General features: G+C 39.0%; 1 protein-coding gene across 7 annotated transcripts in view; it reads right to left on the bottom strand.

Moving 5' to 3' along the window:
• LOC128894434 (uncharacterized) overlaps nt 1-18,049 on the bottom strand; it is a 220,632-nt gene that overhangs the window by 152,367 nt on the left and 50,216 nt on the right. For 6 of the 7 annotated variants that reach the window (XR_008461540.1, XR_008461542.1, XR_008461541.1 and 3 more), the window contains exon 2: nt 354-1,092. The exons of the other annotated variant lie outside the window; for it this stretch is intronic. The gene's annotated coding sequence lies outside the window, so the exon portion shown is untranslated. The remainder of the gene's footprint in view (nt 1-353; nt 1,093-18,049) is intronic. 7 annotated transcript variants of the gene reach the window in all.

Raw genomic sequence — 18,049 nt, 5'->3', positions numbered from 1 at the left:
GGGCTGGGAAAAGCGCGCAGGAAAGAGAGACCTGCTCTCTCGGATTACTCTCTAACGCTTTTGTCCTTGGCGTCGCTTGCTTTCTTCCCGTCGTCGTTCCCTTGCGTCCTCGCGCTGCAGGCTCTAACGCGCCGCGACGCCGACGCCGCGACGTTCCGCCGGCTCCTTCCAGCTGCTCTCTATCCTCCTCGACTTCCCTTTACCGCTGACCACTTCGTGCGTTAAAACGTCGAATTAAAATCTCGAGACACTTTGAGAACGAGACGATTAGAGCGTCCGGGAGAACCGAAACCGGTCCCCGCGACACCAATTGTTCGTTATCCTTGTTATCCTCCCGCGGAACGTTTCCAAACCTGTTTCTCACTCCGATGGTCCTGGCTCAAGCTCCTGACACCGCCACCTCCTCGAGACCCTCTCGCACTTCCGTGGCAGCCTTTAATTCTCGTCCGACCACTCGAACTCGGCCAGCGGGACGCTCGGATCGTGATCCTCGTACGTAGAAAAGACGCGAACTCGCGATATCAGCGTAAGTTAAACCGAACGACGATCTCGTCGACGCCACCTGAGCACTACGACTGACGGCAGGAGCCGAGTCGACGGCCATCGTATCGTCGGATAAGCCTTATCGGTGCCCAAAGACCCCACCCTTCGCCCATGGGCCGCATCCCTCACGATCCTACGAGCGCGTTTTCGCGCCGGAACGACTCACTGCTGCGGCTCTCTACGCCTGTGGACCCGCTTAACCGTATCTACCGGACCATTTACTCGATTTTCTACACTCTCCTCCGGTACTTCTTCCCGCGAACAGCTGCTAACTCCTTCGTCGGTCTACACCTCGTCGCGGTTTTTCCACGGCTCTCGGGCACTCAATCTCGCCGACGTTCGCGCGTTCAACGCGTATCACGGAGAGCTAGCGGACCGTTTCGGATGTTCCGTTGTCAGAATGTTCGTGACGTATCGTCACCCCATACGATCAATCGAAACGTTCCATGCGTCTGTTCGTCGTCATGCTCGGTTCTCGTAGGCACGTGCGTGATTTTACGTGGCCGGTTAGCTGCGTCGACCTTACGACGGCGGCATGCCGAGTGTCATCTGCAAGGAAGGATCATTCTTAAGTTTCTTGGTTAGTCAAGGGGGTCAGAGGGCGGTTGCAGTCGTTCGTGTTGCGGAGGGCGTAGATCTTAACGTATCGATGGATCGGGTAAACGAAAGCGTTACGCGTGTCGTACGAAAATAATTTCAGAAATTCTAGTTATTTATAAGTTATTACGAGTAATAATGATGTGAACACTGTTATTTAAAATGATACAGATTATGAAGGAACAATTTATAATAAACAAAGTTAACGATCAATCAAACGTTTTTAAAAGGCCTTATTTTTGCAAAATTAAAACGCCAAGCAAGATGCGAGCAATACGGTAATGGAATTGTTTTGATTCCAAAGTACCAAATACTTTTTAAGGTTCCTCGTTTGTTTGTAACGGAACGCTATATTTTACTTTTTTATCTTCTAATAGAGGCATATATAGGCTTGCAAATGTAAGCTACGGTATGAATTTGTCGAAGGAATTTTTGGAGTAACAACTGTCGTTGTCTCGTCGTTACTGATTCTCACATGAATATTATAATAAATGTGACATGAACAACATAGGGGGAATGTCTCTCGTTTATATTCTGTAAAAATTGTTATTAGGAAACGATTAAGTACTCTTCAACGGTGATCTTAAAGTTACATACAGTCAGTGTAATAAGTATTCGTACAGGAACCATTTATTTGAAATTGGTTGCTGTACGAATACTTCTTACACTGTCCGTATATGTATCTCCATTATAAATCTAACGTTTCACCTCTATGCATCTAATACTCCAAATATTAATCGCCCTCGATATTTTAGATGCTCGACCAGAGTTGAACAAGGTGAGCTTTTCGAAAGAATGTGATATCGCAGGAACTCGAGCACCCAAGTACGACGAATTCGGCCTAAAACCGGATGCGCATGGAAGGTATGGCGGGTTTGCGAGTAAATATTTCTTCACTACCAACACCGAGCGACGAGGCAAAGACACGGAGCAACTCTCCGAGATTAGATAACAGTTGGAACGTTTTGTACAGTTGACTTGCACAACGAGCAACGTCCTCGAGACGCTGTTAGATTCACGCCGTGACGCGGATGAAACGGTATGAAAGATATTTGACGTTTATTGCATAAGCAAATACTCGAGAACGCGCACAATAGATGCTAAATCAGCGCAGGAAGACGTTAAACGGATCCGTGGACACGCATGTACGACGGGCATGAATTAGACATCGGGTTACACGTGCATACCGAGGCAAACAATTCTTACTCTACGGACGAGACTGAATTTTGTATTTTTGAAATGGTCGCGGTGACTAGCCTTGATATTTTGGAGTTACTTTATTGACACGTTGACAGACGTGACACCCATATCTGGGTGACAGAGATTGAAAGAATTCATTTAGAACTCTAGACGTTAAATGAAATAAATGTGGATAGAATTCGTGAAATTGGCGAGGTTGCAAAGTTAAGTAGTATGACAAACGTTTCATTCTATAGTTTCCACTCGTCTCGAAACGATGTTTTAGCCCCCCGGAAATTTTCACGAATGTTAGTCTGGTAAAGAACGTGTTACGGGGATTTTGACATCAAATTGCTCCAAAATAAAGTCTCTTTTAGGACTTAATTTTAAGAAAATTAGTGCAAGTCCGGACTACTCGTTTTACATAATGTTTATGTGTATCTTAATCCCGGCATACCATTTTCGTACATATACAGAGTACTCGAGGCAAAAAAAGTAACCCCTTTAATCTGTGTGTGCGACAATTCATGCTGCGAATTGAGAACCCATTCTTGGATAATTCTGCTAATTCTACATTGATTCAAACGTTAAAAATAAGCGGATCGAAATTTCACCTGCAATTTTAGATTGAAACTGCAAAACATAGTGTTCACAAAATCGGAACATCGTTGTTTCGTAGTCGCTCTTTTTATAAGTGCGTCCTATTCCCTTTTCTTACAGGCTCAGTTTGATAATACGTACTACTAAAATAGCCTTCTTCAACGAAATTCCAATATCTTTATTTTTAATCTCGGTTCAGCGTAAAACCAATGGAGTTTTCTAAAAATGACTCTTGAATCAATTGAATGCACGTGTATAAATAGATAGAACTTGAATTCATTCGTAAGAATTGATTTCCAAGGAAACTTTTTATTTTATTAACTAGACTATCTAGGTCTCTTAGACATAATGTGAATGAAATTCATCCGAATTATCTAGAGTGAGCAAGAAGAATGCAAGTAAAAATATATACAAAAACATTAAAGATATTCTTCTTTGAAAAGATATTTTTCTTTGGTGAAGTAGTTATTGCAATGTCGTTTTACAATAACAAAATACGCGTTGTAAACGAAATTATGAAAATTTTTATCTAAAATAAAAGAATCAGATTCCATATATTTCGTATATCATTGAAAAACAAAGTTCCAAAGCCTCTTTTGGGAAACCTTCTATTAACGGTTATTGAATAATGTATTTTTCCCTCTTTCTACAATCAGTTCTCATAATTCTTCCATCTTTTCCCTGGTTCTTGCATCAAATCCTTTACCGTTACAGTAAAAAACTTCCCAGTGACATTTTTCACTGCATCTGATGTTCTCAATTCGTTCTCGTCTATGTAATTCGGTAAGCTTCGAAAAAAGTGAAAATCTGACAAGGCACGTCCGGTAAATACGGTGGATTGTACGCGATTTTCCAATTGAAATATTGCAGTTGTTGCAACGTTTCTTTTACCAGGTGCAGCTTCGACTTGTCCTGAGGGAACAGAACCCTCGGCTACGGAACTAAAGCTGCCCGTTTTTGCAGCTTTTTCCCATCTTCTGCAGATGGCGGTGGATTACGGAACGAGACGAATTAAATTTTCCATTTTGTTCAACGATATCTCAGTAAAATATCCATATCCGACTCCCACTAGTTATTTGACTCAAGTTATTCTTTGACTAGTTATTCTTCTCCTTGTTAGTATTGCTTAATCTAAATACTTCAAATCGTCTTTGACATCGGTTAACGCTAACGATATTCTCTGTGCATATTGAGCTCCAAATTAACAAATAGTTCATTCAAATTCAAATTGTTCCTAATCAAGAATAATTACAGATAGATTTATAATGTTAGCGTCAACCTTGTTAATTTTCTGTGCACCAGAAAGTTATTTACACCCTCCTAAGCGAATCACATATGTTATTGGACCACCCTGTCCACGAAGTGAATCCACGTCATATGTAAGTAAGTGTCAAATATAAATCCTAATTCAATAAAGACGAAGAAACTGGGTTTAGTTTCTCTAGATACAACAATGCAGACGGTGGGTGGTATCGTTATTGCATAGCTAAGCACCAGCAGTTGTTTGCTGGCACGGAACAGCCGTTTACAACTCGACAAAGAGGTATTGTTCAGTCGAGGGATCCATCTAGCTCGGCTGGTGCCTCCTATTTGCACGGCCTAACTCAACATTATGTCGCAAACTTTACGCAGCTTCTCCGACGTCGAATTTCCCTCTCGAAAGATACGCTCCTGCGATCATTTGCATTTTTGGCACGCATCGTTTACTTCCTGACTATTCCTTTTTTCTAAATAAGGAAGTTTATTTTATTGGAAATGGTTACAGAAATTCTGAAAAGAGAGAGAATCATAGTAGCGATTGCACTTGTAATTGGCAACGTAGAATTTTTATTATTCCTTTTTTTTAAATAAGGAAGTTTATTTTATTGGAAATGGTTACAGAAATACTGAAAAGAGAGAGAATCATAGTAGCGATTGCACTCGTAATTGGCAACGTAGAATTTTTATGTAGCCTTGTTTTTACATAATATTAGAATTGTTCTTGATTAGGAAAAATTTGAATTTGAATTGTCCTTTAATCTGCGCCCTTAGAATAAGCTTGGAGACCAGATTGAACTTGTAATAACGCAATAAGAATTTTTGTGTAGCTTTAACTTGACACTTCTAATACAATTTTTTCTAATTAGGAGAAATTTGAATTTTAATGACCTATCTATTAATTTGCACCCCTAAAACTAGCTTGGAGACCAGATCGGACTTGTAATATCGCGATAAAGAATTTTTGTGTAGCTTCAACTTGACATTTCTACTATAATTTTTCCTAATTAGGAGAAATTTGAATTTGAATTACCTATCTGTTAATTTGCACCCCTAAATCTAGCTTGGAGACCGGATCGGACTTGTAATATCGCGATAAAGAATTTTTGTGTAGCTTCAACTTGACATTTCTACTATAATTTTTCCTAATTAGGAGAAATTTGAATGTGAATTATCTGTTAGTCTCCGCCCCTAAAACCAGCTGTACTGTTCATACGCTCAAAGGCGCCCTACTATAAAAACTCCAATTTCTGCAATAAATTCGAATAAGAATTTATTTCATTCTGCTCCAACTTAACTTTTATTTGTGATGTCCACACGACTGTCGATCAGTAATCCATAATCGTTAGCAGCGTCTTTTGAAATGCGACGCACTCGACCGAAATATCCATAGAATAGACAGTCCGTCCAAAAATGGAGACTCGCGTGTCCAGGCGAACGACAATGGCGGCGGCGTTCGAGTGTCATCGGAGAGGTGTGCAACGCGATCAGTCTGATTAGCGTAGCCGCGAAAGGTGGTAAGTTTGTCGATACAATACTAATTACGACGCGAGCTATAATCGAAACGCCACACGACTAGCAGCATCGTTCCTCGCTGAATACCCCTTTAACGCAGCTGCAGGTGCGCAGTGTCATTCATCGGCTCGATATTCGCGGCCGTTATTAGCAAAATTGCGTGGGCTAATTGGCTAATTAGTGATTAGCTGCGGGGCTGCTGCCAATTCGTTCGAATGTGTTGATGAATTACTGTTTTCGGTTTGGTAACGGGGCACAATTATACCAGACGCGCGTTTAGTCCCGCTGGTCGTCATCGACCGGAAGATTCCGCATCGATACGTGTCATTTGCGGTTTAGAATGCAAATAATAGATGATGACTGCATCTGTTAGTCTGGATCGTGCCCTTGGTGATATATTCAATTTCAACGGTAAGGAATATCACGAGGCAGAAGGTTCTGCCGTGATGTCCATCGAGTGATCGTCGCTTTGAATGGCGCAACACTGTTAAATAGATTGCAAATCAATTTTTTGTTTCTTACAATTCGAAGCTTACTGGTAACGTTGTATTAAACTCCAACGGGATGAGAAAAACCTAAGAGATATCCTGCTGGAGATTAAAGTTAGAATAAAGAGCGAATTTTCTCACTGTGTGGTAACTTTGCACTCGACAACAGTTGCATTAGAGAGAGCTAACAATTAGACAATTAAATTTTGTATTTTTAGAGTCGTGGAAATAAAATACCTTGCTACTACTTCAAAAGCTTAGGAACCTATTCATGAATCAACAACGTTACGGACTGTTCAAGATTCAACGAAATCTAAGGTGAACAAGACTGTAGCTTCTAAGTCGCCCCTCAAAGAGTTAATAGTTGATAACACTATTGCATATACAATACTAATTACTTTATATATATATACAGGGTTATATAACCCTGTGGATAACACTATGTGAACGATCCTAGAACCTACAAGATTCTAAACTTCGATATCTCGATACTCTTCAACGTTATACGAGAAACTCATGCTACCTGACCCTATCGATCAGCACGATTCGCCTCCATCTTAAAGAAGTGGAACGGTGGAAAAATCAATTAAACGGAATATAAATATCACAGCAACCTCGCAATCGTATAATTCCAGGGATAAATTTCATTAGCGTCGCGATTCGTAAGTGATTACAAAATCAAATAAACGCGTCGCACGCGATCATGCGAACGCACGTTTCACGGCGCGGGGGGAGGTGGAGGGGGTCTATTAATGTATTACCATGCGTCGCGATGATACCAGCGATCATTGGAACAGTCACCAGAGGGTATAATGCTTGAATACATTTCGCGATATCGCGCGGCGCCCTCGAAAACGAGCGGAACCGCGTGCTCGTTGCTAATTCTGCGGCGATCGGTGAGCGTAGTTTTCGAGCGAACGGATAGGCGGATGAATGCTTACATTGAAAAACGTTCGGCGACGAACGCGTCGCCATTATCGCCCGGGGATTAATTAATTACTGATTAACGCTGGAAAGCAGACCGCCTGGGATATTGATGGATGGCTATTTCCGGCCTGTTTCGTGCCAGCATTATATCCACACGTGTTTCCATTGACCACACTCGGCGATTCCTATTCAATGCGTGTATCCTGGTCTAAATTATACGCACGCGTTAACTGGCATTCGTGAAAGACTATGAAGAACGTCCTTGATGTTATTCGAGGTATCGCATGAATTTTTTACAGGCCTGGAAACGATGGTACGCGCCTATCGTCCTTGGTCCTATCGATTCGAGATATTTTCAGGGTACATTTTTATATCTTGACACTTTGCACTCGAAGCAGAGTGCTATTAATTGTAATCGCGGATCGGCAGAAAAGACTCGTCCTTCCAAACGACATTCGAGTAACGGTTAAAAAAATGGACACCTCGTAAAATAAATATCAGTAATGGGTATCTTAGGAATCAGTGATTAACCCTTTGCACTGGGAGAAATGACGTAGGAATGAGTAGCGTAAACTTCGAGTCACGTAATTGATGACATATAAGGAGAAATTAAAATGGTGTATTTCATATTTGTCTGATCTATGGTAACATGTAAAACTTACTGGTTCTTACATAAATATTATAATACATATAATATGTACAATATAGGCAGAATGTTGTTTGTTTATATCCTGTAAAAATTGTTATTAGGAAACAATGAAGTACTCTTCTTAACAGCGATCTTGAAATTACATATATACATTTCTTCTTTGTAAATCTAACATTTCATCTCCATGCATCTAATACTCCAAACATTAATCGTAACGTGTAAAACGTGTAAATTCAGAAACATTAAAGATATTCTTCTTTGAATATTTTCTTTGGTGAAGTAGTTACTGAAGATATTACAATATCGTTTTACAATAACAAAACAGAAGTTTAGTTACGATTCACATTGTAGAAATTATTTGAAATACGTACACTTGTGTACACTTTTCTGTGTTCGATCGCAATACATAGACTAAACATTTGAGTATACTGTTTCAAATAATAGATCATTCGTAATAGATATATATTTCGTAGGCACTTTAAGAAGAAATTAATCATTGTTGGAACGTCTTGCAATAATGCACACCGATGGTTGGCGATTTATTGAAAATACCGAATATACAAAGACAACTGGAACATCAAAGCCTTTTCACGGTAAAAGTCTAGTAGAATGCCAACAAAGGGAAGTCGGAAGCATTTACGAGAGCAATAAATCTTACTGCACTTTGTTATTACGTATACCGTGGCCCTTATAACAAGGCCATTCTCTCTTTGGTAACGATGACTGGCGACTTTTTATTTATCTAAAGCGCAAGCAATGGTACCGCGATGGTACCATGGAAAGGAGCCAATATCGCGGCAGCTCTGATCACGAGGAAACTCACTTTAAACTCTGTTTATAATGAGGTCGCTAACTTCAACGATATACTATTGTTACTATTTTAGAAAACAACGGAACAGTTTTAGCGTGTAGACGAGAAACATTACGAAATGCCTGATGTACTTATTTCAGAAATACAGTAATTTATTGAATAATTTGATGAAATATCTTGTTTCGAGGATATCGAGTAGGATACATAAAATGATTAAGCGTAATATGTAAGTGTTAATAACGTGATTTGAATTAAACTCACGTCACAAAATAAATTTGTTTTAACCTTCTATGGGCCAAACTTTTTTTCTGCAAACAACTTGCAAGGGATTAGGTTAACCCTTTCTCACTCGAGGTCTTTTTTTCTGGTATCGACCAGCAACTCGCGATGCTTTCTTAGCATTCTATTGCCACGAATGCTAAGATAATATTAACTTCGAAAATGAGATCTGTAATTTGAGATTTGAGAATCAGGTCACCTTTGCCTCAACGACAATCATTTTATTGGCACTTCGAGTTCTAAAGAAATTAAACCTAAAGAAAACCTAGTGGTGACAGAGTCAACTCTCGAGTGGAAAGGGTTAATATTTCTAGTTGATGATGCTGTCAACCGCCATCAATGTTATTATTGCGAAACTTATTAGCAAAACTATAGGAGACGAAAGATTTTCCTTTGGCCTCTTTTTGGAATCCGCGGTATTAATTTCGATACTAATTTCAACGTTGGACTTTTCGAACTATCACGCAACTTACTGAGAACAGAGCCGTTAAAACAGACCGCTCTCCGATTCAGACAGTATTTAAAAATGGTTCGAAGTTCGCAGCTGAAAACGTGGAAAATTGCAAATTAACACGAACCGTTCGAGTCGGAACGGCGAGTATAAAATCTCGGAGCATACGGAGCTATAAGTGATTAAAACTATCAAATTGGAAGCAAAACCGCGTATTATTGAGCTGGCAGGAAACCGCTGTTTAAACTTTAGATCGAGTTCTCCGAAATGTAAGAATTATCCCCGATAATCCGCGGTAAGTTTCGACCGCACATTCCTACCAGCGGCTATCGGTTATTACGAAATTCCACGATAAAGCGTAGTAAAATTGAGATACAGTGGCTTTTAAGGCATTACCGTGGCTACTGCATCTTCGAGCTAGATTTAACTCAAATACAATATAGAGCCGGACGTTAATCGATATAGCGGAGAAGTTTGTGGAAGACGACGGGCCAGGTGAACGGCGTCTTTCAACCTCGAGACATGGCAGGAACTGCCTGTTCGAACACAAAATCAAGGAAAAACCGAGCGAATAAACAGCAAGCGTTGCTCCTTAGAGAATTGAACGGATTTATCTCACAGGACAGCAAGCAACACTGACATGGGCAAGGAGACCTTATGCAGGGTCTCCCATGGAAGGTCTCCAATCATGAGATTGCTCAATTGTAGCTTCGTTTTTATCCTGCCCCGTAACCTGGTTCCCTGTTGCTTCCTTTTCGCAATCCGACTTTTCCATTATCCGGCAGGATGAAGAAAGGAAACGGGATTAAAAAGCGCGGCTACCCGTTTCTAACGACCACGGTTAACGAAGAATTAAGGGCACCTCAAATTGTCATTTTGCGCAAATTTAATTTTATTTCTTGAAAACATAGTAGCTCGGCTTCTTAGAAGAGGTTAAGGATTAAGAACGTTGTCATAGAAAATTACAAAGAGGAAAGTAACTAAATCCTGAAAATAATTTCCATTTTTAATTTTTTAAATTGACCAATGTCTAAGGATGCTCAGATTGGAATTAAATTGTTGCCATGTTAATAGTAGGGAGGAAAATAACTAACGGAAGTATAAAGATTTCGTTTATAATATTTGAATGATTGAGGCTTTCAGAATTTAATTCTATTTTTTCAAATCGTAGTAACTCAACGAGTTGACAAATTAAAGAAATTAGATAAGCTTTTATTTCTCATTTCTCATTTATGTATTTTACTTTCATTACAATACGAATAGAATAAATGGGATTTGATTGTTTCTTACGTTTTCAATGATGTAACGAAGACGTATTCAGAGTACTTTCTACTTATTTTCTCTTTTCTGTGTATAAAGTATTCAAGAAACATTAAAAGGAGTTTCCCTCATATTTTTAAATTACCTTCGACCTCTGGACAGGGTGATTACAGTGTGATTCCTTCAAAAACAATGTCCCCCTCGTTTTTGTACGTTTCTTTTCTCCGACAAAAGGAGCTCCGCGGTGTTTTCTCTTTTTTTTCCGTGAAAGGACTCTTTTGGAAGCGTCCTAGTGCTGTCGACACAAGGTGTGTCAATATGGCTGCACGCGAAGAAGAAACCTTTCGTAGCCAACTAGCTATTCAAGTTGTTTAACCGAGCCACCCAAGCCACGTATAATAATTAACTCACGATGGAGAAACAGCTAAGAATGTTGTTTTAAAGCTTGAGGGAGGTTGTTTGCTCGTAGAATGTCACTTTTTAACTACTTTGCAAAGAGTTTTGTCACGAACCAGTTAGTGGGAAGATAACACGTTCCAGGTTTATTTTTTGTTATCCTTAACTTCAAGTGCTGGAATAACGAAGGCGTATGCCTACGTATATTGTGTGTGTTTTTTGTATAAGGAACTCTAATGTAACATAACTTTTTTGATGTAAATGAATTGCTCTCTTTTGTAACAAGAGTATCTACAAATAAATTCTTAAATCACATTGGTTTTTATTTTACTTTTGATACATATTTTGATAAAAACGTTAATAACAGAATATTTGGCAAAATTGAAAATAAACGACTATGACTAAGTTACAAATGGTGTATATTTTTTGGTTGTATCGGTTTTACATTTCTGGCGCGGTCTGGGAATTCAACACAGTTACAATAATTTGTTGGAAATTCCTTATAGCACGTTCAGAATATTCCTTTAAACGACCGAAGTTTTTGCCAGTCGTGTCAATTAATTTATCAAATTTCACTGAATCAAGTTTCAGTTATTTCAGTACTCAATTGGTTAAAAATATAAAGTTTAAACGACGTTTCGATGAACACTTCTACGACTCAAGGAATTCGTGTTTCATTTGTAATACCGTCTAAAATATGTATATTTATCGACTGCTGACGAGTTTCTGAATTATTTTGGCGATCGTTCGAGCAGCTTAGAGCGTTTTCGTGCAATGCCAAAACTCGCAGTCATTAGAGTCCGGAGAGTGGTGTCATCAGTGGTTATTTGCCTGACCTAAATCGCGTACTAATCCGGACAACTGTCATAAGTGTATACATCACAGTCATGGTATGATTTTAGCCTATCTATGCATTCACTAGTGAGCTTGGAGATGATTAAGTTACTCTCGGGTTTCATTTCACTAAAATTCGTAGTAAAATGTGTACATTTACTAAATTCCTACATCTTAATTGATCTTTATTTTTCGTGTTCTATTTTAATCGATTATACGTGTTCATAGATACTTTCTTCAAATTTTATTATCAAAATGTTTTTAATTTTGACATTTATTTCGTTCCTATTAATAGTGCCTTCCTCAAATGTCTTATTTATTTTTTGCAATGCCTTAGCCATTAATCGAATGTCACTGTTATTCATTGTTCTCTTCAAACATTAAATATACTGCTCGGACATTGTTTAATAAGCAAACGAAGAGCGTTTCGTGGGTAACCGATTTCACTCTTGAGATTAATATGTAGTTGTATACGCATTTATGGCAAATGAAAATATGTAAAATCCTCTAACAATGTGCATAATTGCAAAAATATATACACTATCAACAATAACATACATATTATATCGTTTAAAAAACATACTCTTACTTTTTCAATTTTTTTTCTATACCTGAGAAAATGTGAACTTCCATAAACATCAACAGTCTATTAATGTGTCGCAAATGCTATCAGCCAGTATGTTACAATGATGTAACGAAACAAAGATAGCTCATTGAGATCGAAAAATCGGACATTTCATGTGCTACAACCTAATACTTAGGTGGCTCCCTTCAGCTGGAACATCATCTATATCGAGGAGTCGTGTAGACGTTGCGAAACGTATTCCGCGGCGGTCGCGTTGGGTGCTCCTCAAAAATGGTCTCCGCTGTCTCGGCACGTTCCACGTCAAACACATTCGCCGGTCGAATTTGAAAAGTTTCAAACAAATCCAATAACACACGGTGCACAAGGACGGCATCGCGCCGACCGAGAAAAGGAAGGGCAACGACGTCTCTGCATTGTGAATTCGCTTGGGGTCTCGTATACATACAGTCACCGCCGTGCCAATGCTTGGACGTGAACGCAACTGTGTATGGAACATCACAGAAGCGATTTATGTATCACTGATGAACAGTTTCGTGGTTATCGCATCGATACATAACATGACTCCATTTTACGAATTAATCATAAAATTCATGGTAATACTTTAGGTTAAATTTGAGAAAATAGGGTACTCTCCGTTCCCATTAAAAAATTCCTTTTTCCATGGTGCAATAAGGAGACAGCTCTGGTCACTGGAACAACTGATGGTGTCGACTTGACGGAAACAGAGCAGGAATAAGAATAAACTTTGCACTGATTTTACGATTTTTTGTATTCTGCATTTTTTGTTTGTATTGCCAGATGTTTTCAGAATAAAATAGACATGCGTTTGGAAGGATAGTATCCGGAACGACATAATTTCATAATTAAGTACCTATGCTATGACATGGAAAAGAAAAGGAAAGAAAATTTCGAAAATCTGAACTTTAAAACGTTTTCTTTAATTTCCCGAAAATTTGAATAAGTGGAGCTTCCTCCTCATTGATGCACACCCATCAATTTCTGTCTAACATCAATTTCTGAGTTGTCGATCTCTGTTGCCTATTTACGTAAACACAGACGAACTGCACAGCTGAGTGCAAGTCGCGAGGGAAACTTTCCGGACAACCTAATACATATTCCCCGATACATACGGGGCAGAAACACGAGGCCCCTACATACTTTCGATGTTCGAATCTGCGAGCCTCCTCGGTGTATCGTTCTTCTCCCTTCGATTCCGCCGGCTAGACATCCGCATGTTCTACAGCGGTACCAGATGTAGATACTCGTGCGTGTTACGTCTGTCGTGCACCGCAAACTTGTCGCAATCGTGTTCGACAATCCTGTGGGGTGGTCGAGGAATATAACTTCGCCGAAGGAAGGAGTCTCGTGGAAGAATATCCACCGACGAAGTCTTATGATTGAATTTTTTATGAAAGCAGTGGAAGCGTAGCAACGGGAGCAAGTAGAATTCAAAGGTGCGAATCAGCGTCGATTGATGAGGGAATTCTGGGTAACGTGAGCACTAAAATGTATACTGGCATTGTCGTTCAATTGCTTTTAACACTAAGGCCCAACGCACACGGGCGCAACCGATTTGAAATTAGTGTTGCAAACCGTTTGCGCTCTTTGTTTTACCTACGCCACTATTTTTATTTTATCTAGATCCACGGTCACATGCAACTATGTAATTACAAAGTGGTTTGAAATTGATTCGGTTGTGCCGTGTGCGATCGGCCAAAAATTACGGCGTTTAAGGCATATCTATCATTCATGCAACTATATCTTTGTAACCAAAGGGAGCAAGAACAAATTAATTTATCAATAAAATTAATTCTTTCGATGATGTATCTATCTATTACTGATGGTTTTCACTTATATCGCTATTTGGAAATATCGACAGCGATATGGTATCACCTGGTTTAACTGATTAGAACCAGGTAGGAGATAGTAAAATCAATGAAGATATTTCTTGATATTTCTAAATTCGACAACGTTCGTGTGGACTGATTGACCTGTATTGAATTTCATTTTCTTTTTCAAAATTGTACAAAGAAGGTACTTCTCGGTTTTAGCCATAGGATCTTCTAATAAGAAATAGAGTATCATATTAGATAATAGAGAATATGATTATTTATTGGTTAATAATGATTTTAAACATTTTTATTTATTAAGAAATTACTTAACAAATAATTATTTGGCAGAGTCAGACTTGAACTTTGGAAATCAAAGGGACTTTGTTTTCTTTGATTTCCACGGTTTCGTACTTAGTATTAAGCTCGTCAACTCTATGTAGAGTACGCATCTACGTATGTATACTCTATGTAGAGGGAGATCGAAGGAAGTTTGATTCCTTCTATCTCCGGGTCTCCAGTCGCAGCAACCTCCACGTGGTGAGACCTGGTAATCGGTATTATTCGCGACGAACAATCCTTCGTCGCGAATAATACCGAGAGCTAATGGCTGCGAACTTGTAATAAGTTCTTTAGATATAAAAAGTGTCAAATGTAACATTGAATATAATATAAATATAATATTTTCTTTGCTGCTTCAGTAGTTTTAAACTCTTGCTTCCAGTAGTGACGTAAAAGTACGCGAATCTCAACATTTTCCACGATTTTACTAAAATGAAAAAAAAAAAATGAAACGATCAATAAATTAATGCAGCTTCTAATTAAATTTGAAAGAGATTTTCAAAAGCTACAACATCGTGTATAACACTTGTATATAAAATCATTTCAATGACTTCAAAAAATTGCGCAAACTGAAACGTAAAAACACACGAAATTTTGGTTCACCCTAATAGCTATAGAAATTGTTAAAATTCACAAATTTTTAAAAAAGCTTCACAAGAAACCTGATACGGTGATATAGTAATGACGTAGCGAGTAAAACCGATGATTAAGGTGGACTTGTTTGCGAGTACATCGATAGAGTTAACAAACGCGTCATAAAGCAGGCAGAATAGTCGATAGATAAATTTCCTCGAATTACACCGTCACATTATATTGTCACGACGCGTATTTCTGCTCCCATCGATTAGAAAAAAAGGCTATGAGTAACGCAGTGACTTCACGCACGAGTGATAAATTTGGAGCCAGCAGCTGAGTGAGTTGCATACGCGTCTATGTACGTTCAAACGTGTATTCGTTAGTTGCGGTGGTCCGAATCGTTCCTATCAGCGTACACGCGTCGTAGCATCGACACAATAGGGAGATTACAAGTCCACCCTGTCCGCTACATGAAGCACGAAGACGCCCGAACCGCTGCGTGCACGTTCGGGATACGGTGAAAAACCACCACGTGGATTTCCTCGCTTATAATTTCTGGCCGTTGCTCTTCGTCCCTCTGAAGAAGACCTGTAGAAACTACAAACTGGTTTCTCCGGGTCAATTTCACCCCTTGAATTCCAAGTAGTCGTAGATCGTCGCAAAAGTAAATACAAATATCAATACTTTTACTTTACTCACAGGATTTATTTCAAAGTAAACAAAGCAATGTACACATCCATTGAAATTCATAAATTTTGCATGGTTGTTATATTAGAAATTTATAAAAGTGTGCCACGTACGATCTTTTCTAAGGATCAGTTCCTCGTGCGAATATAAATCAAAAAATCCTTTTCCATTTGTCATGGACACGTGTTTCTCTCCCTCCGACGGCTATTGATGTATTATTTCCGATCTACGAAAATTGGAGCGAAGATTTATCAAAATATTGGATCATCACAATAACACTACATCAATAATATATCTGGAATATGTCACAAAAATGTGGTACCTGTACTCGAGATCGATTCCTTGTGCAAATATGAATTAAAATATCCTTTTTCATTTCGTAATGCGACGATTTGTTATCGAGATATGTTTCGATTCATAAGCTCTTCAAAAAACTACCCTCTTTGTCTCGACGTAGCAGTTTTCTTTTTAAATTAATCCTTGGAGGCACTTGTCGCTTGACGTGCAGGTCAGAAATTACAACGGCGGAACAGATTCCGCGTTGCATTCTCTAGGTAAGAATAAGAACGACGGGGAATGCGGTTCCCTTCTTTTTTGATCAGAGTGCTGCCGAGATACTCCTGACAAAAAGTTTTAACGAGACAGCCAGAGATTTCTCAGCGGCAGAAACAGGAGGCGAAAGAATCGGACAAAACTGTCTCTTCCTTAGCGCCGGGGCGTGGATTGCTGGATGCTACCATTCCGCGTCTGTCTTTTCGATTTTCGTATTTGGTGTGATCTATGTGCTACAGTGAATGCACAAAATCGATACGTATCGTACACGGTCGATAAATTGGTTGCCGTTTATACGAAATACTCATTACTATTTACTTTCACCGGTAAGAACCGATTTTCCAATATGATGTGCTACGAGTATTCGGATACTGGAAGCTCTGTTATTATAATATACGAGCATATTATGTAGGAACTTGCGTACGGCTTGCGAATGACATCCATTGTTTTCGATCCCCATTCTCAGTTTTACGTAAGAGTTCTCAAACGCGGATTCATTGTTATCGGTTGTCGTTTCCGTAATCACTTTGTGCGTGTCGAACGAACAGCTGTCTGTGCGATAGACCACGCGTCGAATAAAACGCGTCAAATAATTCTACCAAGTGATGCCAGTCACGGCGATGCGCATCGAACGTTTCATTGCTCGCGCTATATCAAACACTCGCGACAAAACTGTTTTGTTACTCCTCTAACGCGAAATCATTCGGGATATTCAGTTATTCGGGTAAAAAAAAAAGAAAGGTTTACACCTCTCTTTCTTCGTTCACCGCAGGTATAGTTATTTATTTATAGGGTGCTCGACTTACATCATTTTGCCATTACACCTACGGTTTAATAGAATTGCTGCAAGATTAATTTTCATCTGTAAAAAAAGAAAATTGATAACTGCAGTTATGTATAGTTCAACTCTTTGCGATACAATTGTTTTCTTAGCTTATTCTTGGCAACTTTGATTCTATCATTCTGGTTATCCGATGTTTCGCATCTTATTAACGAAATGAAAGAATATGTAAGAAAGAATACGTGATATTTAATTATTTAAATTATTGTTGTTTGTATTGTTTCAAAGTATGATGCTCTGCTTCATACTAACTATGCACCAAGCTCTCAAGAACGAGATTAAACTGAATAACATATTTATGCGAATTTTGTGCAGATTTATGCAGAGATGTTTATTGACGATGTGCACTGGTGTTCTTTATCGAATTTCTTCTAGTGTGCAAGTTGATAAACCGACAGCGATTGATAAATCCGTATAAATTAAAGGTCGCACCTGCGTGGTTGTTACGAATGTTACGTACTACCGAAATATTAACAATTCTAACTTTATAAACGTTCGCTGATCGAATCCCAGATTTTTAAAACCAATTCGAATTCTCGAAAAATGAATTTCCTGAGGGAAAAACTCGTACATTGTGCACTTTGACAAACGCGAAATTCAATCAGCGTCTGGTTGTGCGCAACGTGAAACGAAACGTTTTTTTTTCCACCAAACGAAATAGGTGTCCAGTTTCGTCAATGGCGTGAAAGCATGATTTTTAGGCGTGACGTAATTCCGTCAACTGTAAAATGATCTCACGGGGGTTTACGGAATCTATTTTGAACGAAATGTGCGATTCTCCAAGGTATAATGCACGAGATTCCTTTACTTGCAAAATAAAGTTACATTCGTCTGATTTCTACTTGGTTTA

Source organism: Hylaeus anthracinus, unplaced genomic scaffold (assembly GCF_026225885.1).
Source record: "Hylaeus anthracinus isolate JK02 unplaced genomic scaffold, UHH_iyHylAnth1.0_haploid 3, whole genome shotgun sequence".
Taxonomy (NCBI): Eukaryota; Metazoa; Arthropoda; class Insecta; order Hymenoptera; family Colletidae; genus Hylaeus; species Hylaeus anthracinus.
The sequence above is the reverse complement of the archived record's forward strand: the minus strand, read 5'-3'. Positions and strand labels throughout refer to the sequence as shown.